The sequence below is a fragment of the Apium graveolens genome, chromosome 7 (genome assembly GCF_009905375.1).
Source record: "Apium graveolens cultivar Ventura chromosome 7, ASM990537v1, whole genome shotgun sequence".
Taxonomy (NCBI): domain Eukaryota; kingdom Viridiplantae; phylum Streptophyta; class Magnoliopsida; order Apiales; family Apiaceae; genus Apium; species Apium graveolens.
This window is the reverse complement of record NC_133653.1, coordinates 252,571,454-252,585,270: the sequence shown is the minus strand read 5'-3', so window position 1 is coordinate 252,585,270 and position 13,817 is coordinate 252,571,454. Positions and strand designations below refer to the sequence as shown.

The window sequence follows — 13,817 nt, the reverse complement described above, 5'->3', positions numbered from 1 at the left end:
ATTCAATCCAGTTTGGGGATTCTCCAACTAAAGATCCCAATATGCACATTAGGGATTTCATTGAGATCTGCGACACCTTCTAGTTCAACGGTGTTTCTGAAGATGCTGTGAAGTTGAGACTGTTCCCATTCTCTCTGAGGGACAAGGCCTTACACTCTCTACCAGCTGGTTCGATTACTACTTGGGAAGATCTTGCTCAGAAGTTTCTTACTAAATTCTTCCCTATGACGAAGACAGCTGCACTCAGGAATGTTATTACTCAATTTGCGCAGCAAACGGGAGAATCGCTATGTGAAGCTTGGGAGTGCTACAAGGAGATGCTTAGGAAGTGTCCTCATCATGGAATGCCTGATTGGATGATCATCAATTGTTTTTATAATGGGTTGGGAGCACAGTCCAAACCCATGCTCGATGCAGCATCAGGCAGAGCATTATGGGCAAAAAGCTATGAGGAAGCTTGTGATCTAATTGAACTGATGGCTACTAATGAATATCAGTATCCAACCCAGAGATTGCCACAGAGCAAGGTAGCAGGAGTTCTTGAGGTGGATACAACTATGGCTATCACTGCTCAACTAAAGGAGTTGTCTATGAAGATCGATTCTCTGGCTAACTTGGGTGTTAATCAGATAACCAGTGTTTGTGAGCTATGTGCAGGTCCGCATGTGACGGAGCAATGCGTTATATCTAGTGACTCAGCTCAGTTTGTGAGCAACTTTCAGAGATCACAGCAACCAGTTCCAGACACTTATCATCCTGACAACTGGAATCATCCTAACTTCAGCTAGAGCAACAATCAGAATGCGATGTAACAGCCGTTCCAACAGTTTGGAAATAAGCTATTCAACCCTCCTGGTTTTCAGCAATAAATTACACCAAAACAACAAACTCATGGTCCATATCTATCTTCGAATGAAAAATCTGAATTGGAGAAGTTGTGGCTTATGTGCAAAAACCAGGCTCTTATATGCCAAAGCCAGGCTGTTTCTATTAAGACTCTGGAGAACCAAATAGGGCAAATTGATAATGCCTTATTGAATCGACCACCAGGAACGCTTCCTAGTGATACAGAAACAAATCCAGGCAAGAGGGAAGTTGAAGAACATGTGAACGCCATCACCTTAAGGTCTAGAAAGGTCGCAAGCCCCCAAATTCAGCAAGACGAGGAGCCTGAAAAATCTCAAGTTTCAGAAAATGCAGTTGTGGCTAAAGAAAAAGTGTAGAAGGAAGCAGAGGTGGAACCAAGGAAGACTACTGTGGAACACACTCCTCCTGAGGGTAATTCAGGGGAGAAACAGATCTATCCACCACCTCATTTTCCTAAGAGGCTGCAGAAGAAAAAGCTGGATAAGCAGTTTGAGAAGTTTTTGGAGGTGTTCAAGAAACTTCATATCAACATACCTTTCGCTCAAGTTCTTGAACAGATTCCTAGCTATGCGAGGTTTATGAAAGGTATCCTCTCTCGGAAAGTGAAGCTCGATGACTTAGAGACTGTTGCTCTAACGGAGGAATGCAGTGCTGTGCTGCAACAGAAGTTGCCTCCGAAACTTAAAGATCCTGGAAGCTTCACTATTCTTTGCACCATCGGAAACTTGTCGTTCGACAAGTGTTTATGTGATTTAGGAGCTAGCATCAATCTGATGCCCTTATCTATCTTCAAGAAGCTTGGTCTGCCTGATTAGAACCAACATACATGTCATTGCAACTAGCTGACCGTTCCATCACTTATCCACGAGGTATAGTGGAGGATGTCTTAGTCAAGGTGGATAAACTCATCTTTCCTGCTAACTTTGTAATTCTTGATTTCGAGGAAGATAAGAAGATTCCCATTATCTTGGAAAGACCATTCTTGGCTACAGGCCGAACTATGATCGATGTGCAAAAAGGAGAGCTTTCGATGAAGGTTTACGATCAAAAGGTCACTTTTAATGTGTTCAAGGAAATTAATTTACCCACAGCTAAAGAGGAGTGCTTTAAAGTAGAGTGGGTCGACTCTGTAGTAAATTCAAAGCTTGAGCAATTGCCAAAGTCAGAGACCTTAGAGAGATCCTTAATGGGGAAATCAGTTATTGATGACAAGGAAGGAGCAGAACAACTGCAGGTTTTGAATGCACCTTCGTGAATGAGGAAGTTGGATATGCCATTCGATTATCTTGGGTTAGCAGAGCTGAAAATTTCTCAGGAGTGTTTTGAACCATTTATTCAAGAAGCTCCCAAACTTGAGCTCAACCAAAAGCCAGATCACTTGAGTTATTCATTCTTAGGTGCACCCCATGATAAGGGGTTGGGATATATTTTTGATGATGTAGAGAGTGGCTGTACGGATCTTCCAGTGCCTATAGAGGGTTCTTCTCATGCTCTACAGACAGTTGATAGGTTTGGTCTTGGTGATGAGCAATACAGGTGAGTGACTAGGCGTATGGAGGCCATGCACGATATTCACCATCTTTTTGCTGAAGATTTGACACATTCTTTCGGTACTGTTGTCCAAGACACTTGTGGCGAGGTTGATTGGCCACCTGATCCTCCACCCGACGAGGGTGACTCTCCCGCTAACTAGGTATACCTAAAATCCTTATTATTACCTTTAATGAGGACATTGAAAATTTTAAGTTTGGGGTGATAATGTAAGGATCAGTAGTGTGTGTGTCCATATAGATTCATATAGATTCATATTGCATGTTTAGTTGTAGTTCATTTATATTTTTTCATGATTGTTCATTTAGGACATATTTATTTGTTTTTTATGTGATTTCATATAGTTACATTTGCATGCATCTTTAGCATGATCCCTTAAGATGAACTATGATATTTGATAAGTTGATGTTGATTTGAATGTGGTGATGATGAATAGAGGGATGTTTAAGTCCTAATGAATTGATTTGCATGCCAGAAACAAATATTTTCACAAATTCTTATAGGGTTGATCTTGATCATGATCATGATCATACTTGTTTGTTGTTGTGATTTAATCACTTGGTTATATTTAGAATTTGTGATATTCTCGTAATGACATAAAAATACTGATTTTTTTATCTGGAGAAAAACTTGGATTTCATTACTAGTTGTTGTAAGGCTAGGCATCAAATGGCTAGTAGCCGGCTCATATTTTTATGAGTAGTCTAGGGTTGAATGAGATGGAGCGAAACACACTAATTCAGAAATTATTGAAAAAAAGAAAAAAGAGAAAAAGAGAAAAAGAATGAAGAAAAAAAGTATGTGTTTATGCATAATTGATCAAGAGTGAGCTCTTTAATACTCGATTTATTAAGTTCGAGGGGACTTTGTGCCTAGTGACCTAAGGCTTTTATAGTTTGGGATCCGTTAACCTAACAATCGCTACATGGGTATTATTGCATAAGTCTTTTGGGACCTCATTCATTGTACGGTCAAATAAGCATCTTTGTTATGTGTTCAATAATAGTGTGAATCCTTGTATAACTCTAGTAGAAAGGAGGTGTTGTGAGTCATAATGTGTTTATTGTCTATTCTGTTTATAAACTTTTGATTGTTTCGATGATAGATAAGTTATGGTTATTGATCTAGTATCAAGAGATAGCTGTTAAGAACTCCACACACGCACGTTTCTGGTTTGTAAGTTGGTTTATGGGATTTATTCGAACTCTGTTTTAAGTCAGTGCATTCTTAGAGGCATTGGCTTATTCATTTGGTTATGGTTATTCTGAGGGGATCGATTGCATTATCATTTAGTTGCATTCACGTAGTTGCATTCATGCATTAGGTTTGTATTATAGTTTTGAGTCTGTTTCTGCTTGAGGACAAGCATCGATTCAAGTTTGGGGGTATGATAAGTGGATTTTATATCCACTTGGAACGTTTTATTACAAGCTTAAATTGGTGTTTTGGACTCAAGTTGTTGGTTTTTTGATGTGTTTTTGTGTTATTACATTTCAGGTATCAGTTAAATGAAGAAAGGAGCTTTTAAAGGAAATATGATGAAAAGTGATCAGATTTGGAAGCCAAGGCCATTGTCAATTTGTAGAGAATCTCGTTAGCTTCACGTGGACAGTTGAATCGCCTAATTCTGACGAGTAGAACTCAAGTTATGGGCAAAATAAGATTCATCAGAATTTTCCAAAAAGTCTGCACACGGCCGCGTCAGAAGTGCACGCGACTGCCTGCTGACACGCGGCCGCCTCCGACCCACACGCGACCGCGTGCTGATGCGTGGATGACTTCGCTGATTTCGCTGAAAAAGCCTTTTTTGAGTGGAATTTGTCGATTTTAAGGGTCCAGGTCCAATATGGGCTTATATATACTTAAAAAAGGGTTTTCATCATTTGGGAAGATTGGGATACCAAGGAAAAGACCTAGAAGTACAAAACAACTCTGAAAAAGAAGATCTTGTTTTCAACTTGTGATTTTTTGAATTAGTTGTAACTTTGGATGCTCGTTTTCATTCTTGTTGAACTTAGATCTCGTTTATCCGTACTTTAATTATTATTCAGTTTATTAAGACCTTGTTTTATACCATACTTTCATTGGAACCCATGGTGACGATGAGATCGATTATGAACTAATCGTTGTCATGGGGTTCTAGCGGATTTACTTATGGATTTCAATAGTTAATTGTTTTGATATTTTGGTGTGTGGTGATTGTATAATATCCTAGTATTGGTTATGCTTATTCGTCTTATGTGCGTAGCTAACATATAAGATAGCGTGTTAATCTCTATTGAAGCGACAATGAATATAGAGGTTTAGAACTTGCCATGCTAACATAGGTTCATGTATTGTATGCATGATTAGTGGGTAACTCTAACCGTTTTACTTGCCCTATGTAATCATTATGGATAACTTGTGCTTAAACCGTTATGTTGTCAAAGTTTATAGACATATAGGGTCTCAATATAATTGGTGCTTATTCAGCTTCTATCTCTTTTGTTGATGTCTGATAGAATGGTACTCGTGCAACGAAAGTTGGCGTTTATCAGTTTCATGTTATCTGATTAGTGTCATCACCATCACATGCTAAGGTTAAGAACGAAAAGGCTATTGAATGAAGTATTTAATGAAGTTAGAATCCCATGTTTGTCATATATAGTAATTCAACCTCAATTCTCTTAGTTAATGTTATTTAGTATAATCTCTTAGTTTAATCAAAATCCAATTTGTTATTTGTCTTAGCATTGAGCGATAACCATACATTGTTGCATAGGTGCATAAATTGAACTTAACATAAACCAGTCTCTGTGGGAACGAATCTGATTTATATCTTATACTACTTGCGAACGTGTATACTTGCGTGAATATTAGCGCGTATTTTCGCCCTAACAGCTTCCCTTCCTTTTTCCTTTCAGAGCAACTTCACTAGTCTTTTTGCTGATGATTGAGCATTCTCCTTTGTCAAATTAAGCATTAAATCCTTTATCCGTGAATTGATTGACACTCAGGAGATTTACTTCTAAACCAGCCACTAGTGCTACATCTTCAATGACAACATTTCCAGAAACTAAATTGCCATATCCCATTGTGAAACCTTTGATGTTGTCTCCAAAAGTCACTAATAGGCCAGCCATCTCCTCAAACTGTGATAGCAGGGCCTTATCACCTATCATATGTCTTGAGCATCCATTATCTATGATCCTTGTGTGTTAGGAAATGAATAACACATAAGGAGGGGGGTGAATGTGTTTTACTATTTTTAAGCTTTTCTTGAATCTTTTATGGTTGAACAAAGTAAATTAAATCTTGTAGTGAAAGTGTGTTCATGCAGAAATTAAACTTGCAAGAATAAAGAACACAAATCTTCAAAACTCACTTAATTTTATATTAAAATTAAGAATGTTTTGCTACAAAATTTCTAGGCTTTTTGTTGATAAAGAGCTTAGCTTCTTCTTGAGAGTGTTACAAGATTATCTATCTAAATTGTTAATTCTGACTTAAGGACCAGTGTTAACTTTATAATTTAGTTAGCTGCTAGTTTACACAGTGTACAATAAGACATGCTATTAACATTAGTAAATAGTCACTTGTCATTTCCATTTATTGAGAAAAGTATATCTTCTATTTCTGGCTTAGCATATCTTTAGCATCTTGTGATCATCTTGATCTACCTTTGTCAGTTAATCTTCACCATTGATCTTGCACATCCTTCGAGATGCTTTTTGTAGACTTGTCAATCCAGCTGTTTGGATTGTTTGTTGATTGTTAATCTTGGATATTGAACTGATCTGCAATTTTGTACTTTGAGATTTTACCTCGAGATATCCAGTTTGATCTATAGAGAACTTGACATCTCGATAAGTATATTGGCTTATCGAGATCTCTAGTACTCTATAGTTAATTTGGCTTGTAGAGGTCTCAAGTTCTCTATAAGAGAATTTGGCTTGTCGAGATCTCTAATCTTTATATCTTCACTTTGACTTATCGATAACTCTGAATTCTCTAGTGACTTCTTGACTTGTCGATATCTCAGAGTTCTTTAGTCAAATTTGGTTTGTCGACATCTCAGAGTTCTCTAGTGGATTTTGACTTATCGATATCTCTGAGTTCTCTAGTGAAATTTGACTTGTTGATAACTCCGAGTTCTCTAATGAATGTTGACTTGTCGATAACTCTGAGTTCTCTAGTGAAGAAATGGCTTGTCGATATCTCCAATCTTCATATCCTCAATTTGGCTTGTCGATATGTCTGAGTTCTTTGTAAGCTTTTCTGAGTTTTCTATAAGTCTTCCCGAGTTCTTTATAAGTCATTCTGGAGTTCTCGAATGACTTCTCTATAACACTAAATTTGTGACTTGTAGAGATCTTGATTTAGAATATTTTTCCTAAAACAGATTTATTTAACTCCATGCTTCTTCATAATTCTTCCGAGGCATGATCTTCTTGAACTTCTTCCAGATAGAATTCTTAGGCTTGACACTGTTTATAGAAAAAGACTCCAGTATGCTCCTTTGATATTTTTACAGACTTTAAGTGTTACAAGTACAAATACAAATTAAGATAACAATACAACTTACTTAGGGTTGACAATTTGTCTTAGTCTTGTTAAAGTACAGGCATGTCTTGCACAACGATCTCCCCCAATTTGTGAGAAGATTGCTTAACACAAATTCATGCTTGTTAACAAGACTAACCCCAAGTTTAAAATGATGGAAAATAAAATTAATACACTAAGCTTGATAGAATTACAACTTTTGTACAACATAAAATTTACACAGTTCAATGGTTACATGTATCCGGTAAATACTATTTTTGTATCTTCTTTTTCCCTACAAACATCCTTCAAGTGATCAAGAATTTCCAGTTCTTCTATAATAGGTGTTCCACTTAGAGCTTCTACAAGTTTTTGTCTTGCTACCTTGGGATAACCACTGTCTAGCAAATCTATTCTAAATCTTGACAATCCACCAGCTTTAATGTTTAGAAATTTCCCATCTTTAGAGATTATGTTCATTCCTTTTTCCTTGAGCTCTTCTGACCTTTTTATAAACATTTCAATTTCTTCATCATACTTCCTCCTTCTCTCTTCAGCTTCAACTTCATTTCTTTTTCTTGTTTCTTCCCTTTCAATCAACCACTCAGCTATAACTGATCTTCATGCCCTTGTGGCAGTATCCTTATCCTTTAACAAGCTTATTATTCTCTTAATTTCCGTGGTAGAGAGAGAGTCCATTAGATCACTGCCACGAAAGGTGAAGAAACCATCTTCATAGAAAATTCTAACTTCCCTAAGAGATACAACCCAGACTCTGACTATTTCCTCAGCAAGTTGTTGAAAAAGATCTTCATCTGAGATGCAACAATTTAAAGATAAGAAGTGAAATTGCTTGAAACAGTTCCAGATGACCCTTTTAGTGACTTCAACTTTTTCAGAAGACTTGACTTTCTTAGTTTTTCTTCCAACAGATTTAAGATTGACTTTTAGTGAAGGCTTGGTTAAAAGTAGGGTTGAGATTTTCTTGTGACTTGTTTGACTTGTGGTGATTGGAATTTTTAGGAAAGAGTTGGCTATTTGTTTGTACATAAATTTTAGCTTTGAAGTTTGAGATGGTTTGGTGGTTGAGATATTTGATGTATTAGATATATTTGTGATGTCATGTCTAATCTGTTGTGTTTAGTTTAAGAACTTAACAACAGGACTTATCAGAACTTACTGGAATCAGAACTTACTGAAGTCAGAGCTTATATCAGAACTTAAGGCCATCAGGATTTATATCAGGACTTAAGTGCGGGTACTTCAGATAAGGAATGCGGATGATTTACAGGAGAGGATCTGGACTAAAACAAAAGAAGATATGCATGAAGAGTTGGACAGCTAGAAGACTTGTAGAAGATAATATCTGATTGATATATTTTAGGAGACAGAATTATATTCAATATCAATTAGAAGATATCTTGTAACTGTGTACTATATAAACACAGCTTAGGGTTTACACTATAAGTGTTATCATTTACGAAGAAGATTATACACTTTAACCTAACAGCTCTTAGTGATATTGTTCATCACTGAGAGAGTAGTTTAACCTACTTTGTAACAGAGCTTATTATATTGAATAAACTTGATTATTGTTACATACTTGTGTTCTAAATCAATTTGATTGTATAAACACTATATTCAATCCCCTTCTATAGTGTTGTATGACCTATCAAGTGGTATCAGAGCTACTCTGTTGATATACAAATAGTGAGATCCAGTTTACAATCATGTCTGAAGCAACACAAACTCCAACTAAGCCCACCAAAACTCAAGATACTCAAAACAATCAAACTCACAGTCGATATGAGAGTATTAGGGTTCCCATACTGAGAGCATATGAGTATCCTATATGGAAGGTAAAGATGGCTATGTTTCTGGAAGCCACAGATCCAGAATACCTTGATAGAATTAATGATGGACCATATAAGCCTACCAAGCTTTCTGTTGTAGTTGCTGATCAACCATCAAAGATGATACCAAAGGAGAAAGGTGATTACACAGCTGAAGACATCTCATCTATTGCCAAGGATGCAAGGTTAAGGCATCTGATGCATAGTGCAATTGACAATGTCATGTCAAACAGGGTAATTGGATGCAAGACTGCAAATGAGATATGGGATGCTTTGGAGACAAGATGCCAGGGAACTGATGCAATCAAAAAGAACAGGAAGACTATACTCACCCAAGAGTATGAGCACTTTGACTCAAAAGTTGATGAGTCATTAACTGATTTATATGACAGGTTTGCCAAACTCTTGAATGATCAGTCACTGGTGGACAAGGAATATGATCTTGAAGATTCAAATCTAAAATTCCTTTTAGCTCTTCCTGAAAATTGGGATTTGAAGTCTACTACCATAAGAGACAACTATGACCTTGCTGAAACTACTCTTGATGAAATTTATGGTAAGCTCAAGACTCATGAACTTGAGATGGATCAAAGGAGCAAAAGGCATGGAAGAAAGTCAAAGACATTTGCTCTTAAAGCTGAAGGCAAAAGAGGAAAGTCTGAAGGCAAAGGAGGAAAGTCTGACAGAGGAGACAGCTCAAATGTCAAATGCTACAATTGTGGTGAAAGAAGCCACATCTCTCCTGACTGCAAGAAAGGAAAAGGTGATAAAGGCCAGGCACTTATCACAAAGAAGAAAAACTTGGCAGATACTGCAGATTCTGAAGAAAAGGTGAACTGATGGCAAATGCTGATTGCAGTTCTGATGCTGCTGAATTGAAGGTACCTCAATCAACTCTTGCTTTTCATACTGATGATATTTTTGAGCTAAGATTATATCTTAAAACCATGTTCATTAGTTTTAGAGATCAGACTTTAACAAATGAAAAATTAATATCTGAAAGTCTTGCTCTTAGAAATAGAAATAATTACTTAGAAAATGAGTTAGTTATGTTCCATCAAACTCAGAAAGAAAGAGATGAGGCTTTGTATGTTAGAGGTGAAGTGCTAAAATTGAATAAATCTCTTAAATCTGAACTGGAAAAGGAAAAGGATAACCAAAACTTGGACTAACTCTGGAAGAACAACTCAGAAAATCTTAGAAAATGGAAATTGGAAAGAAGGACTAGGTTACCTAGATGATAAAGAAGAAAAGGAAACTGTGTCATCTAAACCAAACTTTACCAAGAAAGCTGAAAAGCCTAAAGTTAATCCTGTCAAATTTATGTCAAATTATGATAAGTCAAAATCTAAAAAGATGATAGACTCTAAAACAAAAGTCAAAGAAAAGTCATCTTCTGACAAATTAAAACATGATAAACCAACTGAAGTAAACATAGGTTTAATGACAAAGAAGCAGCTTAAGCATAAGCTGAAAGAGATTAGAAATATGAACAAGGTAAAGGAAGCTAGGAAAAATAGGAATGGAAAGGAAGGTATGAATAAAAGCAATAATTATATGCCTGTTCCTAATGCTCCTAGAAAGAAATGCTATAACTGTGGAGACTCTAACCATCTTGCTTCTTTTTGCAGGAAAAATAAAGATATAAACTCTTTACCTCCTAGATCAGGAGTTAAGAGTCAGTCTGTTAGGTTTAAACCACAAAATCCTTGTTTTCATTATTGTAGTTTATGGCATTCTATTTATACTTGTAAGGAATATCATAGTTTGTACTATGATTATTATCAAATAAAACCTTCTTTAAAGAAAGTTAGTGTAAGTTCTGATATAAAGTCTGATAAAAAGCATGTTAGCATAAACTCTGAAACTAAATCCGCTGCAAATGCTAACAAACTTAAAAAGGCCAAAGGATCCAAGAAAGTCTGGTTCATTAAAACTAACCAATAGTGGTCTTTGTGATTGCAGGGCAACAGGAAAAACATCCTAGTTCTGGATAGTGGATGTTCAGGACATATGACTGGAAATAAAGCCCTGCTATCAGACTTTGTGGAGAAAGCTGGCCCATGAGTTTCTTATGGAGATGGCAACATGGGAAAGACTCTGGGATATGGCAATATCAATATTGGGAATGTCATAATTGAATCAGTAGCTCTTGTCTCAGGACTTAAACATAATCTGCTAATTGTGAGTCAAATCTGTGACAGAGGTTATCATGTGGATTTCTTTGAAGAACACTGTGAAGTTGTAAGTGATTCTACAGGCAAAGTGGTTCTGAAAAGTTACAGACATGGTAACATCTATGAAGCCAGACTTTCCACAAACTTTGATGGTTCTGCAATCTGTCTGTTAAGCAGAGCATCAATTGAAGAAAGCTGTAATTGGCACAAGAGACTCTCTCATTTAAATTTCAACAATATAAATGAGCTAGTAAAGAAAGATCTTGTGAGAGGACTGCCAAAATCAGTATTTGCTCCTGATGGTCTTTGTGATTCATGTCAAAAGGCAAAACAAAGAAAATCATCATTCAAGAGTAAAACTGAATCCTCAATTCTTGAGCCCTATCACTTACTGCATGTTGATATATTTGGTCCAGTCAATGTCATGTCCATTGCAAAGAAGAAATATGCTATGGTTATAGTGGATGAGTTCATAAGATACACTTGGGTGTATTTCTTGCACAAGAAGAATAAAATTGCATCTACTCTAACTGATCATGTCAGACAACTGGATAAGTTGGTCAAAGATTCTGTTAAAATAATAAGAAGTGATAATGGCACTGAGTTCAAGAATTCAATCATGGAAGAGTTCTGCAAATAGCATGGAATAAAGAATGAATTTTCTGCACCTGGAACTCCATAGCAGAATGGAGTTGTAGAAAGAAAGAACATGACTCTCGTTGAAGCTGCACGAACTATGCTTGATGAAGCAAGGCTACCAACCTACTTTTGGGCTGAAGCTGTGCAGACTGCTTGTTTTACATAGAATGCTACACTCATAAACAAGCATGGAAAAACACCATATGAGATGGTGAAGAAAAAGAAGCCAAATCTGAAATACGTTCATGTATTTGGATGCAAGTGTTTTGTTCTTAAGACTCATCCTGAACAGCTGTCAAAATTTGATCTAAAAGCTGATGAAGGAATTTTTGTTGGATATCCACTTTCCATAAAAGCCTTCAGAGTCTACAATTTAAGAACAAGGGTTGTCATAAAATCTATTAATGTATCTTTTGATGATAAAAAGATTACTGGACTTAAAGATTTCAATGATCATAATCAGCTGAGATTTGAAAATGAAGATATAAATTCTGATACTGTAAATTCTGATGACCTCAGTCCTGATTCTGTAAGTTCTGATGGGTTAAATCCTGATGTCATTGAAACTGTGGTAACTACTCCAAGGGAAAATGCACCTGTTCAGGGGGAGCAAGCCAATGATCCTATCACATCTCAAGACTCTCAAGAAGCATCAGAACCTATCACTGGCTCTTCAAGTTCTGATTCATCAGGTTCTGATGAGCCAAATTCTGATAATTCTGGAAACTCCGATTCTTCAATTCCTGAAGGATCCAATTCAAATTCTGAAATTTTAGAGAGCATAACTTCAAGGGGCGCATCATAAAATGCTGATGGAGACAGCATGGATCATGGAGGAGGATCCATTTATAGAGATCAACTTCCATCTGCAAGGAAGTGGACTAAATCACATACACCTGACTTAATAATTGGAGATCCTGAAATAGGTGTCAGAACTAGAACATCAACATCAAATGAATGTCTCTATCATTCCTTTCTATCTCAGACTGAACCAAAGATAGTGGAAGAAGCTCTTCAAGATGCTGATTGGGTGCAAACAATGTAGGAAGAGTTAAATGAATTTGAAAGAAATAAAGTCTGGACCCTAGTGCCAAGACCAAAGAACAGATCCTTTGTTGGCGCAAAATGGGTGTTCAGAAACAAAACTGACAGTGAAGGCATAATTACAAAAAACAAAGCAAGGCTGGTTGCTAAAGGTTACTCTCAATAGGAGGGTATTGATTATGATGAAACATTTGCTCCAGTTGCTAGATTGGAATCCATAAGAATCTTTTTGGCTTATGCTGCTCACAAGAAGTTTAAAGTCTTTCAAATGGATGTGAAAAGTGTTTTTCTCAATGGAGAATTGGAAGAAGGGGTATATGTTGAACAACCTCCAGGATTTGTAGATCCAACATTTCCTAATCATGTCTACAGACTTGATAAATCACTTTATGGGCTTAAGCAAGCTCCTAGAGCATGGTATGAGACTTTAGCTCAATTCCTTCTGGAAAGTGGATTTACCAGAGGTATAATTGATAAAACTCTGTACTACCTCAACCATGGAAATGACTTACTTTTGGTACAGATATATATTGATGATATCATTTTTGGTTCTACAAATGTCAAACTCTGTGAAAGATTTACAAAGCTAATGCAGTCAAGATATCAAATGAGTATGATGAGAGAACTTAGTTATTTTCTGGGACTTCATGTCAAGCAAAATGAAGAAGGTGCTTTCATAAATCAATCCAAGTACACCAGAAATTTACTCAAGAAATTTGGAATGCAAGATAGTTGAACTGCATCCACTCTCATGGCCACTACAATCAAGTTAGATAAAGATACTGGAGCATCAGTAGATATTACTAACTACAGAGGTATGATTGGCTCTTTACTCTATTTAACTGCAAGTAGACCTGATATCATGTACGCTACCTGTCTTTGTGCAAGATTTTAGGTTGATCCAAGAGAACCTCATCTAATAGATGTGAAAAGAATTTTCATGTACCTCAAGGGTACAGCTGATCTAGGATTGTGGTATCCTAGGGAATCAGATTTTAAGCTAATAGGTTACTCAGATGCAGATTTTGCAGGATGCAAAATAGACAGGAAAAATATTAGTGGAAGCTGCCAATTTCTTGGAGGCAGATTGATTTCTTGGTTTAGCAAGAAACAGAAATCAATTTCCACATCAACTGTAGAAGCAGAATATATTGCTGCAGGAAGC

The 13,817-nt window shown here is 36.5% G+C and overlaps 1 non-coding gene across 1 annotated transcript; it reads right to left on the bottom strand.

The window, feature by feature from the left end:
* Positions 1-239: 239 nt before the first annotated feature.
* Positions 240-346, bottom strand: LOC141676227 (small nucleolar RNA R71). Its single transcript, XR_012556827.1, has one exon. It is a non-coding gene; the product is annotated as a small nucleolar RNA R71 (small nucleolar RNA).
* Between the last annotated feature and the right edge of the window lie 13,471 nt (positions 347-13,817).